A 19,539-nucleotide genomic window follows, 5' to 3' on the forward strand; every position below is an offset into this window, starting at 1 on the left:
ATGATAAAAAAACACATTATCTTCTCATATACTAACTGATCAAGTGGTCATTGCAATTCCATCATACTTACTCCACTTTACTCAACCACTTTACTAGTTCATATTGTTATCTTCTCTTTTCAAATCTTCTTCATCTATGAACTAATATGGAACTCTATATTGTTAGAAAATTTCGTACTAGTAAGGTTTGACATCAGTGATAACATAAAAATGTTTCATATTGTAGTTCCAACAATCTCAACAAGTTACCCAAACTTCTGTTTACAACTTTAGTTTTTCCATCTATCTATGGATGAAATGTAGAACTAAACTTAAGCTCAATATTCAACTTCTTCCAAAATTTCCTCTAAAAGTAACCAATAAATATAGTACCCCTATCTAAAATAATAGTCTTTGGTAATCCATGTAGTCTCATAAACTCCCTATAGAATATGTCTGCTATATGTATTACATTAGATGTCTTCTTACAAGGTATAAATTATGTCATCTTTGAAAAATGATACCCATCACAAAGATTAAATAATTACCTCTATGAGTTCTAGGTAACCCAACAACAAAATCCATATTGATATCTTCCCAAGGTTTGTTAGGAATAGGTAAAGGTGGATACAAACCCACATCCTAACTATTTTCTTTAGCTGCTTGAAAAATTCTACAACTCTTTACCAGTTTGTGAACATCCTTCTACATCTATGGCCAAAACCATCTTTTCAGAGGTCAACTTCACTATTTTATCAATCCCAAAATTGTTGTAGTTTATGTTCCATTAGTAGTAAATAAATGATTGTTGCACATGTGGCAACCTTATGTTTGAGTTTTTGGCAACATAAGTTCAATTTAGGTGCATGAGTCATAGAGTTTTAGTTTGTAACAATAAATAGTTGTAGATGTGTTTGAGTTAAGTGTCAATAAGTTCTAGTTAGCTGTCAAGTTTATTTGTGTATTGTCAATCATGAAGTAGTTTGTTGTTAGTTAGTTTAGCTAATGTATAGGAAAGTAGTTTGTATCTATGATTATATAAATAAAGATAATTTGGTCAATACAACATAACATATTATTTATTTCTCCTATCTTCTTTGTTTATGTTGTACTATTTTTCTAATATGGTATTAGATCCATCTTCATATTAAGTTGTGTGTGTTAGAGAAGAAGCTATCAAGGAGATGAGGCCTAAAGAAGAACCGCCAAATCTTGATGGTGACTATTATTTCATTGAATAAATTATTTGATTTTGAAGATATCAATACTTTGAAAAGTAGGAAAGGATGCGGTAGAGGCTAGATAGATGTTCAATAGTATGAGGTGCTAACAAATAAGAGAAATTATACCTCATTAGGGTTATGAGACACACCTGTATAGATTGGTGTCCAATAGTTTAGGGAGATCTAAAAATATGGAAGCTTGACATCATACCTTTATGAGGGTTATGAGGAATTTCATCTGGACAATGGTGTCCAATGGTGTTTCAAAGCTGGTTGATAATTGTATGACTATACCAACAGTTGGGAGAAAATTGAGGAAGTCTTATTGCTCTATTAACTATTTTCAAAGTATAATTTCTACATTATGTTTTCTTTAGTTATCACATTAAGTGGAGGTGTTAAATTTTATGTTCGAAAAGTAGTAAATAAATTATTTTTGCACATGTGGAAAACCTATGTTTGAGTTGTTGGCAACATAAGTTCAATTTAGGTGTGATGGGGGTCATGGCTCATGTAATTGTACTCAATTTTAGCTTTTATTTATTCTTTCCAAAGGAACACCTATGAAATGTGCCTTGTTTCTAGGGGACATTTACAAAAGGAGGAAATCATTCTCCAAGTCAATGATTGGATTTCATTAAACAAACATTTGTAGTCACTATTAGGTGTCATAGGTTCCATAGACTCCCATTCACTTTTGTCTTGTCATTAGTAACATGTGACAAGTCATCATCGATTCTTGAATGATGTTGAGATGATTCCTGGACACTAGACACGTATCATGATTCCAAAAGTTTTTTGTTAAAATTTGATTTTATTTCCCCTTTGGCTCGAAATGCACCATACACCATTGATCTATTCTTATCAAAAGGTTGTCGCTAAAAATATTTTATTTACATAGAATCATTTTAAAAAAGTTTTCTCTAATCTACAATGTACATTATTTTACTTTCTAAAACTCAATATAGAAAAATAATATAATAAATATTATTTCAAAATTATAAATATAGTTTCTCACAAATAATTTAATAAAAAATGAAACACCTTTAAATATTCATAATAGAAATATTTAAAATCATCATTAGACACACTGCCACGAAAACCAACCAGACAACATCAAATTGCACCATATACCATTGATCTATTCTTATCAAAACATTGCCACTAAAAATCTTTTATTTACGTAGAATCACTTTTAAAAAGTTTTCTCTAATCTAAAACACACATTATTTTACTTTCTAAAACTCAATATAGAAAAATAATATAATAAACATTATTAAAATTTTGTTTCAAAATTAGAAATATAGTTTCTCAAAAATAATTTAATAAAAAATGAAACACCTTTAAATATTTATAATAGAAATATTTAAAATCATTTTTTTCATCGATAATAATAATTGGTTATATTGATAGTTGAGAAAAGATATGAAATTGGGATTCAAAGATAATCCCATTAGTTGGTAAGAAGACACCCCATGCTAAGAAGCATCTCACCACTAAATAAACTAATCCATACATAGGTACATAGCTTACATAGAATTTGAGTAAAATGATCAACCTGTGATCATACTAGTACATCCATAACATAGAGAAGGAAAAATAGAGTCGTGACCCTAGACCACATAATTTTAACCAGCAAGCTACATCCTGCTTAGAAAAATTTGGGATATCTTGATCATCATGAGACACCATGCCACAAAAACCAACTTGACGACATCTAGAAGACTTAACATGTGAAGGGATCAAGGAAATGTCCACTCCCATGCTAGTGACCAGGTCAGCTGAGGGCCCTCACCTCACTCCATTGGGATCTATGGCAGGTTGAAAACCACCTTGGACCTTATTGACATCTATTGCAGCCCCATGAGCCTCATCATCCACCACCACGTTACTCTATTTTTTGGCCCATGTTGGGATATGTTGATGAAATATAGGTCATCCATCTATTGGAAATTTAGCTAACTAAGTTAAGTAAAGGGTTGTCATTTATGGCAACATATATCTTTGAAGAGATGACATATTATATAGTTGAAGATTCCATGATTAGAGAAAGAAATTGTCTATAAGTGTCATACAATTTTAATATCAATACATAAATGATTTTGATATTACAAAGTCTATGGTGACAATTGGCACATGCCTAGTTAAGGATAGGTAGACCAGAGTGTTGTGATGATGCACCTAAGTGCAGATATCAGTATAGACAATACATACCAAGTTATAGGTCAAACACCAGTAATAACAGTAAAAAAAACATAACAAAGCAAGACATGGTCAGAGGAATAAATGGTTAAGGAATTATTTTATTTAGGAAATAATTACTTAACTAATTAGGGATGACATCCTATATGTTAACCCTACGAGGGAAAGTGTTAATGTTGCATTTTGTCAAGCATGTCGAAGCATCAAGGCTGACTGGACAATAATTTTGTAAAAGTAAAGGTATAAGTAAGAAATCATAACTTGTGAAGTTATGTGGTGGTTGAAATGACATGAAAGTAATATGTGAGATTATGCAAGGATTATATCTATGCTATGTGAGATTTATATGATGCAAAGTCTGATTTATGATCAAAAGGAACACAAAGTACAATAGTAAGAGGCTTTTGTATAAAGAAACTACATTGTATAATTGCATGTTAGGGTAGTGGGATCTTCTTGCATACAGTTGTAATTTTACTACCAACTCCTAATAGGGTTGAAGAAAATCTTAATAGGGCTGAGGCTTTTAACAAGGCCTAGTCCTCTAACAAGGGCCAAGACACTATATTTAATTCATAGACTCCTAACAGGGTCAATATCCTTAACATGATTCTTTTGTTTAGTGGATCATTTTGTGGGTACTATCCCCACTGAGGTTTTCCCTTGGCTTAAGTTTCCCTAGTTAAAAAAATATGGTGTTATCAGTTCTCTTTGTGTATGAATTTATTTATTGTTCAACATTATTGGTTTACTTTCATATGCATGTTGTAAAGTAATTAATAATATCTAGTTGTAGACAAAATTTTGTAGAATACTGATTCACCCCCTCTTAGTATTATCTATTTCTAACAATTGGTATCAGAGCTTAGTTACTCAGAAGAGGCTTATTAGCTTGAGTAAGATCCCTATGAATATGGAATAGATGAAGAGGAATCTTGAAGAAGCCCTTGAGCAAATTGATCTTCGTAAAGAAGAAAGAGACAACCTGAAAGAAAGGTATAAAGATGCTAAAGAATACATTGGTAAATTGAAATACAAGATTGATTATCTTAAATCTAGAAAAGATCTCAAAGATAAGACTAGTAATAGTAATGAGGTAGCAACCCTTAAGAAAAAAAATTAGATTTTGAAACATGAATTAAAGATTGTTGAACTAAAATTGAGTTTAAAGAAAGATGATAGCAAGTTTGATTTAGATATAAAATCTGAGAATGTAGATCTAATATCTCATTTGACAAAAGTGACATGTGAATTAGATTCTATCAAAATAAAGCATGTAAAATGAGAGAAGTACAATATTATTTTGAAAGGAGAGTTAACTCAAACTAAACAATAGTTAGAGAAGCTTTATTCCAGTAGTGAGAAAATCGATGAACAACTATTTTATCAAAGATCTTCTTATGATAAGACAAGTCTTGGATATCTTATTGGAGAAAAATCAACCAAGAAAATTGAAGTTAGGAAGGAACCAGATCTAGTTGTTGAAACCCCTAAACCTAAGGAAAATGATCAGAATGTGATTGAACGAAGAAAGTCTATAAAAAGTATCTAATTAAGTTGAGCAAGTAAATCAACTTGAGAAATATGTTGTGCCAAAAAAAATAGAGCAAGTTGAACCACCTAAGGAGGTTAGACATGAATTTAGAGGTAGATGTTATATATGCAATGAAATTGGTCATATGCAAAGAGATTGCACAGGTAACTCTTTAAAACCTATTACTAATTTTTATTGTTATAATTGTCATGGTTTTGGACATAAAAAACTAGACCAAAGAAACCTAAGTTTGATAGTAATAATGGAAATTGTAGTATGTTTAGGAATACTAACCTTGCAAGTAATGAAAGAAGGAGATCACAAAGCAGGTCCAATGGTGGAGAAAGACCTAATGGAGCAAGGAACCAGATTGCATGTTACAAGTGTACCAACCTTGGACACACTGCAAGGAATTATAGAGCACCAAACAATCAAAATGGACCTAATCAGAGAAGGAATACACTTGTATGTTATTTATGCAATAACTTTGGACACATAGCAAGATTTTGCAAAATGGATAGAAGGAACTTCAACAAAAACCCAAACTACAGAAGGATAATATCACAAATGACAAAAGAAATGATAACAGTAGCAATAATAGTCAGAAGGAAGCACTTAAAGAGCATGTTGAAGAATTTAAGGAAGTGATTGTGAAATAAAATGATCCAAAAAGTTCTCATACAGTTTTAGAACAACAATATTTTGATGCACCTAATGGAAGATTGAAATCATCCATAGTGTTTGATTCATCTTATTTGAATTAAGCACCTTTTATCAAAGATAGAGCATCAGAAAGATGGAACAAAAGTTAGAAGTTGAGCTAGAAGTTGCAAAATTAACAGAAGATTAAGTAGATTGCAAGGAAGCTCTGATTAAGAGCACAAGTCATTTGGAGATCATATCAATCCATAGGAATAAGATCATATCTACTGGTTAAAAGAGTAATAGTTTTATTGATTGAGTAGTTGCACAATTAATGTGGAGATCATTACAGAAAGATATAAGTCATGCGACCATGATTGTGGGTATTATTTGATCATGTGAAGAGTTAAGAATATTTCAAAGAGCGATTTGACATCAAATTGAAGGAGATTTCAAGTATTTGCAAGTGTGAAGTTCAGAAAAGCCCAATTACACATTTTAACGAGGTATTTCATTTTAAATATTAGATTGGTGAACATAATTATATTGCAAGCATGGATAGATCATTGATTCATAATGTGGAATATGTTAAAAGACCCAAACTTAAAGTGAATCCAATTAAAGATACAAGTGATAACCCTAGTTATGTGTTATCAAGAATACCTGAAAATGTTATGCATTTGGAAGATGTTAGTAGTTATTTGAGAAGAAAGTTTGAAAGTGTTGAATAAGACACTTGAAAAAGTTGGAATGACATCAGAGGAGGCTAGTGTAGTGAGACAGGCTCTCACTAGTTGCTACGCCCTTAATATTGGTGTATATAGGGTTATGAATAGTCAACTTGTGGCTATCTTAATCCTTAATTAAGTCATGTTATCATTATTATATTATTATTTAGGTAGGTAGGTCAGCCTAGGTGTTATGTAGGGTTGTGTCTATTCAACCTAAGCATAATTAGGTTTATATAGGAGGTTGTGAGTCTTATTTCAACATCATATTGTTAAGTGTGTTCTCATTGGAGATATTTGGATGTTGCCCCCTCGAAGTGACCTATTACTCTTAGCTATTACCAAGTATTTATAAGTTATTGCATATTATTTCTTCTATTGTGCAAGTTATTTCATTACACTGGCATATAATAGATAGGTCAACAAGGGATGATGTATGTTCCACCCTTGGCTTTAGAAGGAACAAATGGAACTATGAAAGTGGTCACACCTCCTACCATGGCCTCTATTGCCCCTTAAACAACATTTTCACAACATCAAGATTCTATCACTCCTGCTATTACACTCTCTAAGGAGTCCAAGGAGAACAAAATTGAGTTTGTGGAGGTTAATAGGAAGTTAGAAAGACTTGCAAAGGTGAAACAAGAATCACCTAACTCAAGAAAGAAGAAAATTACGGCTATGGCTTCTGGTCTAGGAAAGAGAAAGAAGGAAATCACTCCAACCATACTAAGCAAGAAGAAGTGAGGTCAGATAGGACCTCTGGAGACCTCAGAGTAGGAACTAGAAAGTGCACAATCAAGAAGGAAGGCTTGGAAGGCTAAAATTGAAAAGGTAAATTGCACAATAAGTAATGATAGAAGTTTTGTCCAATTAAATAAGTATTACCGTTTGTACACTGGTATAGATAGACTGTAGTTAGAAAATGTTGTTATTAGACACATTATTTTATCTAATAAGAAGTTTGAAGATATAAAAAATGATATTCCCAAGGATCTCTATGAGAGATTGATAAAAAATAGAAAGAGAGCTATAGAATAAGATAGAAACATTAGATAGAATCTTCTTAGCAAACTGTGCCAGATTGATGGTGATGAACACATGGTGAGCTTATTGAAAGATTTGGAACCTTATCTTAGGAATAAGAAGAGAGCCATAGTAATTATGGGAGGCAACTATAAGATGTGAATGTAGAAACTAAAAAACTAATTGTGTAGATGATGCAATATTTAAAATCAGCAACAATAGTGCCACAAATCATAATTGGCGCTGACACCATGCAAGTTGGTGCCACACATTTGATGGTAAATACTGTAGAGGATCCTTTTAAGGATCTTGGCCCCTATATTGTTGGCAATATCTTTGATGATGAAGAGAATAAATGAGAGAGTGAAGAAGAAGAAAAGAAGAAGAATGATGAAGAAGACAAGGAGAGAAAAGAAAAAGAGAAGAATAAGCATAATGAAGAGGAAGATAAAAGGAGAAAAGAAGAGGAAGGAAGATACAAAAAAGAAGTAGAAAGAAGAGGAAGAAAAGAAGAGGATAGAAGATGAAGAAAGGAAGAAAAATAAAGAAGAGAATAAGCAGAGAGAAGAGGAAGAAAAGAGAAAGAGGGAAGAAGAAGACAAAAGAGGAAGAAGGAAGAATAAGAGAAGAAGAGAGAAGAGGAAAAGAAGAGAAAGAAGGCATAATCAAGTGCACAAAGTACTACTCTCACCCTTGTAGTACTTATAGGTTCATATGATGATGATCAATCATAATTGATATCATCACTTAACAAGATCACCAACAAGAACAAACAGGTAAAGAGTTTTTAGAAAAATCTCATGGAGGCAACTTAGAAGTTACAAGAAACTGTGACTATAAAGTCACTCGATCCAAATCCTAAAGATAGACCCAAAGATGTGATTCAAGATTTTGATGTTGAATTCACAAGTTTTTCATAAGTAGCAATAGCTCAAGCTCAAGCAAAGCATGATAAATAGATGCTTGATACTGTTTGTCAAAACTTCAGGAATGATTTGATGACTCTGGATGCTTGTATCAAGGTGTTGAGAAAGTGCGAGCTTGAAGGTAAAACCTTGTATGAAAAATTTGCAATGTCTTTCATCTTTACTAAAGGCATTGATGATGCACTTTAGAAGAAGTGCACATAAGTGAAAGCACTAGCAGATCAGGTATGTCAACCTAGTATCAAGATTGAAGAAATTTAAGCACAGGTTAGTAAGGTCTATGATGAGATAAGTTTGTTGAGAGAAATGAAGACAAGGATTACAAAGAGGTTCTCACTTCTGATAGAATACCCATCTATGAAGCTAAGCATCATTGGACATTAGTTGGAAGAATGTCTCTCAATAAAGACATATTTTGAAAATTTTATTTACTCAGATTTGAATGCAGTGGAGATTGCATCCTTTGGATTATGCACTCTCCTCAACATCTCATAAGGAGTAAATGATCCATGGGAAAAGAATATGAAGAATTTGACAGTCAGCTTTGGAGTTTGTATTTCTCACTTATCAGCCTAGTAAGTAGGCAATGAACCAAAATTTTGACATGTAAGTTTTGACACCTTTGTCATTGATGTCAAAGGGGGAGAAGTATATAGAAAGAAAATTGTGAGAGAAGTATTTGTATAAAGATATGAAGAAAGGGGGAGTAGTAGTAATAGGAGATATAAGGAAAATATGGTTATATGTAATGATCCACAATTTTGTAATCTTGAATTTTTTTTGTCAAAGCCAATTTTGAGAAAGTTTTTGTAGTAACATTTTGGGACTTAGCCAATTTTCCCATATGTTTCCATCAATGCCAAAGGGGGAGATTGTTGGAAATATGGCTGAGTTAAGTAAAGGGTTTTCATTTATGACAACATATATCTCTAAAGAGATGATATATTGTATAGTTGAAGATTCTGTGATCAGAGATAAAAATAATCTAAGTGTTAGACAATTTTAATATCAATATAGAGATGATTTTGATATTGTGAAGTCTACAATGACAATCGGCACATGCACAATTAAGGACATGAAGAAAAGAGTGTTGTGATGATGCACCTAAGTGCCTAGATTAGTACAAATAGTACATATAGAGTTACATGTCAAGCACTAGTTAGGGGATTATTTTTTCTACAAAATAATTACTTAACTAATTAGGGACAACATCCTAGATGTTAAACCTAAGAGGGCAAGTGTTAATGTTGCATTTTGTCAAGTGTATGGAAGCATCAAGGTCGACTGGACAATATTTTTGTAAAAGTAAAGGTATAAGTAAGGAATAATAACTTGCAAATTTATGTGGTGGTTGAAATGACATGGAAGTAATATGTGAGCTTATGCAAGGATTATATATATGCTATGCAAGCTTTATATGATGCAAAGTCTAATATATGATCAGAAGGATCGCAAAGTACAACAATAAGAGGTTTTCTTATTATCTCTATTTTGTATAAAGAAATTACATTGTATAATTGCATGTTAGGGCAGTGGTCTCTTCTTTCATACAGTTGTAATTGTACTACCAACTCCTAACAGGGTTGAAGAAACTCTTAATAGGGTTGATGCTTTTAACAGGGCCTAGTCCTCTAACAAGTATCGAGACACTATATATAATTCATAGACTCATAACGTGGTCAATATCCTTAACAATATTCTTTTTTTTAGTGGACCATTTTGTGGGTACCATCCCCACCAAGGTTTCCCTAGTTAACAAAATATGGCCTTATGAGTTCTCTTTCTATATGGATTTATTTACTGTTCAACATTAGTGGTTTACTTTCATATGCATGTTGTAATTTAATTAATAATATCCAATTGTAGAAAAAGTTTATAGAATACTAATTTACCCCCCTTTCATTATTATCTATTTCTAACACCATCACTATCCACTGGGGCATTAGATCTCACTGATGTAGTTTTCCTCCGTTTGACCATCTTGCCACCAATAAGTACTTGCTCCATTTTGACCATGCATAGGAAGAGTAATAACTTGGTCCATCCCCACCTGACCATCGCAAGGTGGGTTTTAGGTGGGTCATTGGAGGCCCACGCCATCAAAGGTTGAAGATCTCTGAGTCCACCTCTAATCAATCACCACAACAACTGGCCCATATGAATACCCACACCCAACTCAAGATGATGCACAATGCCCTTGAAACCACCACCCCATTTTGGTTCAATACATTCTCTGGCCATAAGAATCACCTCATGCTTCGAGTCTGTAACCATCAAATCAATTTCCAACAAGAGGGACCAGATGTCTAGGTTAGATTTGAAAATCAAATATTTGAAAAAATTAAATTATTAACTAATAATTATATGGAAACTGTAGTTCTAATACCTAATACTAACCCTAAAAGGGCCCTAAATTCCCAATCTTATCCATGATTTCAAATTTTAATCAAGATGAAAAACCTCAAGCTAACCATAATGAATAATGAATAATAATTGTAACACTATCTAAATTAAAATATAATAAATTTAATTGAAATAAATGATAAAAAAATATATTAAAAATATTATGATTGTAATTTTGCAAGATACATTATAATAATATAGCCTAATGCAGCTTTTATATTTTAGTTGGCCATAATATAATACATTATATTAATACATTTTTTATTTTATAGCATATTCACTATAGGTGAAAAATATAATAATTTATCATCAAATAAAATACTACATTTAAAACTATGTTCCCCATGAAACATGTCTTGTTTTCAGGGGACATTTGCAAAAAGAGTTAAACATTCTCAAATTGGCCTAAAATATACCTCAGATTGTTAATCTATGTTGATCAAATGGTCACTGCTAGTCCATGTTAGCTATTGCAGGTTCCATTCACTTTTCGCTTATTATTATTACACATCATCATTGAATGATGTCAAGCTAAGTGGACACTGAACACATGTCAAGATTCCAAAATTGTTTTGCAAAAATTGGTCTTTATTTCTTATGTGGCCCAAAAGATACCATACATCATTGATCTATGATTGTCTAATTATTGTCGGGACTTGGTATTAAGTTATCAAACTAATAATGGGCCCCATAATTACAATTCAACTACATTGAACTTAAAAGGTTAACTTAAATATGATGTGTCACATGTCATGCTTTCATATGAGTATGAAAATAGAATTCTTGTTCCCAACTTTGGCCTGAAACACACCTTAAATCATTGATCTTTCTTGATCCAACAAGTGAAGATCTCTTTTTGATATTTATATATATAACAAAATTTATTTTAATACTACACTAAACTTAATTACAATCATATTATGATTCATTGCATTATACACAGTTTCAATTACACTACTTTTAATTAAATAATACATTTAAATGTTTCTCTTGTGTTTCTTTGTCATATTAGGGTTACAATAATTATTTATTGTTTCATTCATTTTCTAGTTGATAAATTAATACATAAAATACAATTTGAAACAAATTTTTTAAAATTTCTATGTTCATTACATTATGGAAAATAGAAAATGGAAAATGGAAAACAAAGAAATGAAATCTATTGTTTTACATTCTTTAAAAGGAAAATGAAACATATTGCTTAGTCCAAACTAGCCAAATTTTCATTAATAAATTTGAAAGTTTACATATAAATAGATAGATCAGAGATTTCTTACAAAGTTACTAGAAATTTTACAACTCTTAAAAACACTAATGCCAAAATAATTAATAAGTCTACAAATGATTTTTTATATTCATAAAATACAAATTGAAATGAAATTGCAAAATTTTCATTACTTTTTTTTCCTTCAAAAAATTACAATTTATATTGTGCATTAATGTTGCAGCTAGAAGTATGATTTTAATATTATTAAAAGGAAATAAAACAATACCAATGTGGAGTGATGAGTGCTGGGAAATTCTAGTGCTTTTTTCCTCTATCTAAGTAAAATTCTTTAGACAAAATTAACTCTAAGAATTGATAAAGCCAACCGTACTATCTTGCCTCCACTTTGTTGAGCAAAAACCATTTACAAAGAAAAATTTGCAATCAATGCCCATTTCTAGTGGCACTTTAAATGCCCAACATTCAAGCCCAACATATAAGGTTGCAAGACCACATTCTATCTTGGGAGGAGAAGCTCGAGGATTTCACTTGTTGAAGGGATCCCCACCCATAATTCTTCAAATATGATAACATCAACATTGTCGCCCATGCACTCTTCTTTGAAAATCTTCCTTAGTGGCATCAAAGTCCACCTTTTCTCCTCTAAGGTTGAGGAGAGAGGTCAAAAATCAAGACATAATGTCCATGTTGACTCAATGCATATCTACATTCTACACAAACTCTCAACCTAACACCATTTTCATAGCCTCAATTATTAATGGCCCACACTCCTTACAAATTCACTTGAGGGTTTCATATGAGAAGGAGCCCAAAAAGGCCTTATGGACCTCCTTAAATGTGCATCTAGGTCTAATTGGAGTGTCTATCTAAATATACACGAACATGAAAATCAAATCACCTACATACTAATGACCTAAACTAGACTATTTAGCTATAGACTAATGACCTAAACCATATCCAACTACCAAAATTTATCTACTAGACTAGTGATTGCCAAAGATGAATTGAGCAATAAAGAAGAAATAAGCTCGATTGTCTATAAATAACTTTGGCTACCCGATAATTCCTTCCCTAACTTTATTCATTCCTATGTCCTTCCAACTCTAATTGTTTTGAATGATTAAATATTTGTAAATCTTTCCGATAAATGTAGGATTGTAATATCATCAATACCAAATTGGAAGTGGTGTGTGTGGAGTGGGTGGAAGAAAGAATGCCACTGAAAGTGACAAGATATTTATTTAATATCCACTACAAGTGGGACTAGGTGAAGAGAGAATTGTCACCTTTTGTGTATTACACCTCCTTTGCTATCATTGTAGACTTAATTGTTAAAGTTATATATGACTCTTCTATAGATGTGTTAGCCCTTATTTGATTTTTGAAATGTAATACTTGGATATGTTGAGTAATTGATTATGTCATGTTGTAACAAGTTCCTACTGGTAGTGATGATGCTTTAATTTTTCTAGTTAGTTAATGAAATTACTTTAATAATGATGTCATATGGTGTGTCTTAGAAAGATGTTTAGTATGTCTTCACAATGATGAGATATTCATGTTAGAAGATGATGTTATTTATAGTAATGATTTACTATTATACTTACCCCATACTTGTATGTGCATGGTGTGTATGTTTGTTTTACATTTATGTTTGGCGTGCTTGATATGGTTGAGGGAGGGAGTCGTAGTCACTTGCTAGTCGGGATCTACATGATGTACGTCTCCTAGCTATTGTCTATTTAGCTTAGATATATATGCACATGTACATGCTCATATTTTATACAGATTTGCAGGTATCAGGCATCAACTTTCCTGAATTGCCAGGATGAGTGCGCCCTATCACAATAACTCAATGGTAAGAATGAGGAGATAATGTTTAGGTCCAATCCCAATCATAGCCTAATTACTTATCCTGAGAAGGAGGACATGTATTTGACTTTCCACCCTTTTAAACCCATGAATTTATCTTTATCTATGTTGTTTACTTCTGAGTTTTGGTCAATTTTGGTAATGTTGCTTTTATGTGGATTTGGCTATGTGATTTATTTGGTAAAAGACTTAACTATAATATTTGGGTTAATCATATAATATTGAGAATTATTAATTATTATTTGATTAGAAAATATTAAATATGAGAATATTTAATTAATTAAAAACTAATTAAATATGTGCTTTAATTTAAAATACTCAATTTAGAAAATTGGTTAAAGAAAAATTAGAATATGATGATATTTAATTAATTTGAAATTAATTAAATTTGTGCTTCAGTTTAAAAGATTTAATTAAAAAGTCTAATCTAAGAAGTTGGATAAAAAGAGAATTAAAATATTAAAAGATTAAAGATTTAATATTTTTTATTATAAATATTTACTTAATAATAATTAAATTAGAGTTGCATTCAAAAAATGAGCTTTAATTATTATTAATTTAAACAATAAACTACACTTTAAATAGTTCTTGCACTAATTAATAAGGTGAGGTAAAAGAATTTAAATTTTTTTAAAAAAATATTCTTTAAGTGTGCATGAAATGATTAAATAATAAAATTTTATTTTTAGGAGAGGTCTTTGCATGTTCGAAAATTGGAAATGTTAGATAGAGTTAAACTCTTTATTAAGAGATTCTAGCTCATTTCTACACATGACACAGGGTTTGGGCAACAAAATTTTGAATTAGATCAAAAAAATTGTTGAAAGTTTTGGAGGGTTTGGATTTTCATACATTCACATATTGTCTCAAATTTTAATTGTGGTTTTGAGGTAGGTTTCAACCTTAAATTTGTCATTGGAATCATGTGATTATCATGAATTTTCTAAATAAAGATAAATATTTTTCTTACATCTAAAATAATTTGGTTGCAAAATTTATTGAAAAAACAAAAGATTAATTGAGAGGAAAGCATGTTGGAATTAAACTTATACATGCATGTGAAACAAATATACTAAAGATATAAAACTAAGTATAGTATGGTTGCATGATTTGAGAGATCAAAGGCGTGCAAAAATACTAATTGTATGTTTATTTTTATTTGATAAAAATATAAATTAATTTTTAGATTTATTAATTAATTAATTTATGATTAATTATTAATTTTAGAAATTAAAAAAAATAAATTGAGAAAAATATATATTATTTATTTATTTAAAAAATTAAATAAATAAATACTATTTATTTTCTTATAAGTGAGTTTTTAATGTCAATTACTTTTAAAACTCTTAGTGAGATATAACTTATTATATATTTATTAATGCAAGAGGAGCTACAAATTAATAAATATATAATTGTGATTTAGTTATATTTTAAGAGAAGCTATAGTGGAGTTCACCATATAATCATCTAGTTATGAATATTCAAAATTATGATAGAAATTGTAGATAACTTAATTAAAATTAAAATTCCAAGTTCAAGTTATTTCTAGTTGCATCATGAATTAAAGAAAAAGTAAATATTAATATTGGACAATTTATATATAAGTCAAATCAATATTTTAGAAATGAAATTGATATTAATATTTAATCTAATAATATACATTTATGTTATTAATTAAATCATTCATGATTTAAGATTATTTAAATTAATAGTATGATAATATTGTATGATATTTTATATGTACAAAGAGATTTGACATTCAAATATTTATTGATTTAAATAAGTATATTAGGATAACAATTTATATTAATATGTGTATTCTTACTTTATTTTTAAACACGTCTTTATGGCTCAAACAAAACAAAAGAAAATGATGGAATTAAATCATATGGCTGAAAACTATATGTTTTCTTAAACATTTTATTTACAGTCTTGTGATGCTTATTTTTGTGATGGTTTATTTTTGTGGGTTGTTTAGTTGGCCAAGTTAGGATGTGCACCAAAGGCATTTTGAGAACCAATGCTATTTTCGGGTTGCCTATTAAGGAACCAAATTCAATTAATTTTGTGGTATGGGACACAATTGTGGTTTGTAAGTTTTGGGAAGGCAGTCTAGGTGCATATCTATGGGAGTGACTTGCATTGGGAGTCGAGGCCCAAAGTGGCTGCTAGGGTAATTCATTGTAAGTTGTGTAACAAGTGATAACATAGTAATTAAAATACTTTCCTCCCCCATACCTTGAGATAAATTAAAAATATAAGTTAGAGATTTTTTCTTATCCGTGCCTTGAGTGCTTGTATAGGTGAAGGATGAGAATGGGATGATACCTTGAGAGGTATGACTAGTTCCCTCATCTTCATGAGAGGGTATTCTAGCTCCGCATAGAATCACTAGGGGGCGGGGTCTTGAGAGACTGCCAAGGTAACCTTACAGTTGGCTCATGTGATGACACTTCATAGTATGTAGCCTAAGTCTCCTTCACATTTTCTTTATATTTGCCTTTGGTGGTGTATTTACAGGTGGTGTATTTATTGGTGGTACACTTGTTGGATATTGCTTTTGGTGGTGTACTTGTTGGATATTACTTTTGATGGTGTATTTATTGTGAGTTATTATTTATCGATTGGATGTCAGTTATCGTTGATAGTTAACTTTTATTAATGAATGTCAGTTATTCATTGGTGGTGTTTTTATTGTTAGAGTTAGTGATTGGTGGTTTAATTTTATTCATGATGGTTGTTATTTGTTGGTTATCGTGCTTGTGACACTTGACATTGATTTGGAGGTGGTTGTAACTTTTTGGTTTTGATATTTGATTTGTACTTGGTATTAGTTGTTGATTTTGGTAGGTGACATTGATTTGGATGAGTGTCTTTTTGACTTTGGTTATCTTTTCTTTTTCAATAGTTTGTGTTACCCTTTAGGTAGATTTGGCTATTGAGATTCCTTACCCAGGATTGTTTTATGATTTGATTATTTGTGTGTAGATTGTACATTATCTCTCCTACATGGTGGGAGTGGGAGCTTGATTAGATGACCATGTGGTTAGGAGGTAGTAGCTTCTTACCATTTGGGTCCCCCTTAGATTGACAGATGTTGGATGCTCATCGATATAGTTGTACCATTATCATTCTTATTCTTATCTTGGAGACTTCTATTTAGTTGATGTATCTATGTATCATGTTTTTTGAGATCCTATGCGATATTGTATTGTATATTGATGTACTTGTATTTATTATTGCATACTCAACGACATGAGCAGTGGATGATGTTATTTGAATGTACTTTATCATATTAGTTGTTTTATGTATGTGTATATGAGATTATATATGTATTTATTCATTTTATGATTATGAACATTGTAATTGAGACTAAAAATTATTAATAATTTTTTTAAAAAAAGTGACTCAATGCGAAGGAACCGTTTAGGAATGAAATATGTATTGTAATTGCATTTGTATAAATGTTATGAATGTGTATATTGCTTCTGCATTGTTACTTTGATGTTGCTTAAACTATAAAAAAAGAAGTTCAGTAAACATTGAAACATGTTAGGTTATTTCTCTTAAATTCCCGAGAGGGGCATTACAATTCAAGAGACTGAATAAAAGATTGAGATTTCATTCAAGATATTTGACCAAAAATAAAACTTCAACTATTGATATATAACCATCGAATGATAGACATATATTAGTTTCACATCATACTAATCAACAACATCATGGAGTGTGATATCTCTAATCAATTATCATTTGGCATTCACCCACATGATAACTTACAAGTATTGAAAAGTGGTTGTTTGCAAACACAATTAATTATTTTCCATTTACATGCAACACATTTACCAATACATTATAGATATTTTTCTTCAAAGGGAAAAATTTCACCTCATACATTATATACATTTTCCATTAGAAGGAATTTTTTTTTATCTCATATATTATACACATTTCTATCAAAAGGAAAAAATCAACTTAGGCATTATATATTTTCCATAAATTGGTGAATTAATCACCTTCAATTATGAAATTTTCCTATGATAGGAATTTTTTTTCCAATTCATGTATAAAATTTTTCCCTACTTTGAAAAATGTTTTTCTAAAATAATTGATTTCTTCTCTCTCCTCCCCCCCCCCAACAAAAAAAAGTAGGATTCACCAAGATTTTACATATTTTCCCGGGGAGGGGGCTTCTTAAAGTTATCTTTGCAAAGGTAATCATGATCTCCCATGATGCAAGAGCCAACTTCTACTAGCCCTCCCTTCCTCCTTCATTTCTACCTAGACACTCTATTACATTGCTTATACACAACCTTCAATAGGTCAACCTAAAAAGACTCACTTCAATTTTAACCAACAAGAAAACATATTACACCAACTAGAAAAACCACAAAGACAAGATCAATAGTTTATCAGCAAAGCACATGGAGATGTGCAACCTAAAATATAGTTCTACACATGATCTAGGAATCACCACAAATATTCTCTAGCCATAGCACACTTGATTACACAATGAATTTCTAACCATCACTCCAAGTTCCAGTGATGAACACACTACTTAAGATCAAAATAGCAATAACTCAACCAATAAGAATCTAAATGACATGCACAATAAGCCACCTGAATTGGCAAGTTCTAGGATGGATGATCAATGAACTGCACACTTGATCTTCTAGACTGGCTATCATGAATATAAAAGAACAAAACTCCACCAAAATGATGCAAGATCGTTAAGAACCTAAGATGATCATGCATAAAAATACATTGAATATTTATTGGTCCACAAGTTAGTGTGGGTGTAATAATCATGTCGTATGATCAATTATCACTCATCAAGATCATGACAAGAGATGTTGTGCTACTTCAAAATCCTCTATACTTTATGGTTCAAAAGAAGTAATTAGACTACCTCAAGATAAAACCCACACCTTTTGTGAATTATAATAATCATATCTCACGTGACAATGTCCCACTATTTCATATTGCCAAATAATTTATTAACATCCACCAATTAATAAGTAGGACATAATCTTCACAAGTCAAATTGTGATATTTCTATCAGGATTTAACTATTTAGTATTTTGAGTCAAACTCATTGACCTATATTTCATGAGTAGTGATTCAACACAAATCCATCTCTCATGAGAATAAATGAAACACTTAGCACTCATTGGATCTAGGTGATACTCACAGAGGTAAAGCATTGGGACTTCCCCGGAGGTCACCCATCGTAGTACTAATCCAACTTGAGCATGTTTAACTATGGAGTTTCCTCCATGGTTAAACTAATGTAGTGAGAATCTAAGGGTACCCCTACTAGAGGTAATCCATATCCCTGCAAATAACCACACAATGGAAACACAACTCAAGATACCAAATGTAACTCTTTATTTATTAAATAATTATTTACATGCAATATGCCCGACTGTAAGGCCTTCTGGGTTAGGGCCAACTACAAAAAGAAATTACAAAAATAGTTCTACAAGATCCCTCAAGATCCAACTCAATCCTAATCCCAACTTATCCAGATCCACACTCTAGTAGAAAACCCCAAGGAAATCTAAACTTGTGCTCACAAGCCCACCAAACGATCTCCTCATTTTCCAAGCCTTAGCTACTAGACCTTCTCAATATTTTCTCCTACACTTCATCCCCTTCTCCAGGTCGAATGACTCTCTCATAATCTGCCATCTGCCTTAAGACTCCACAAGACACCCCTACTTATACCCAACTAAGCCACAAGTTAGCTGCAAGCAAAATTAAATACCTTTATACA

This window comes from Cupressus sempervirens, chromosome 3 (assembly GCF_028749045.1).
Source record: "Cupressus sempervirens isolate cs-2001-9-10 chromosome 3, ASM2874904v1, whole genome shotgun sequence".
NCBI classification, from domain to species: Eukaryota; Viridiplantae; Streptophyta; class Pinopsida; order Cupressales; family Cupressaceae; genus Cupressus; species Cupressus sempervirens.